The sequence below is a fragment of the Eimeria mitis genome, genomic scaffold, assembly GCF_000499745.2.
Source record: "Eimeria mitis Houghton genomic scaffold, Emh_scaff258, whole genome shotgun sequence".
Lineage (NCBI taxonomy): Eukaryota > Apicomplexa > Conoidasida > Eucoccidiorida > Eimeriidae > Eimeria > Eimeria mitis.
In genome coordinates, this window is record NW_013570921.1 from 15802 (window position 1) to 16076 (window position 275).

The window sequence follows — 275 nt, forward strand, 5'->3', positions numbered from 1 at the left end:
GCAAAGAATCCCCTCACAGCTACAAAACCCGAGACCAGCACCAGCAGCAACAGTAACAGCAGCAGCAACAGCAGCAACAGCAGCAGCAGCTGCTGCTGTTGCTGCTGTTGCTGCTGCTGCTGGTAAGATTTAGCAGGTTTAAGTTAGGAGTATTCTTTAGTGGCGTCAAGGCAGCATGCAGTTTGAGGTGTACAGACAGCAGAGAGAAGCAGCAGCAGCAGCAGCAGCAGCAGCAACAGCAGCAGCAGCAGCAGCAGCAGCAACAGCAGCAGCAG

At 54.2% G+C, this 275-nt stretch overlaps 1 protein-coding gene across 1 annotated transcript in view; it reads left to right on the forward strand.

The window, feature by feature from the left end:
• Positions 1 to 275, forward strand: part of EMH_0005680 (uncharacterized protein) — a gene marked incomplete at both ends in the record, with an annotated part of 12040 nt that overhangs the window by 10478 nt on the left and 1287 nt on the right. The gene's annotated exons all lie outside the window — the stretch shown is intronic.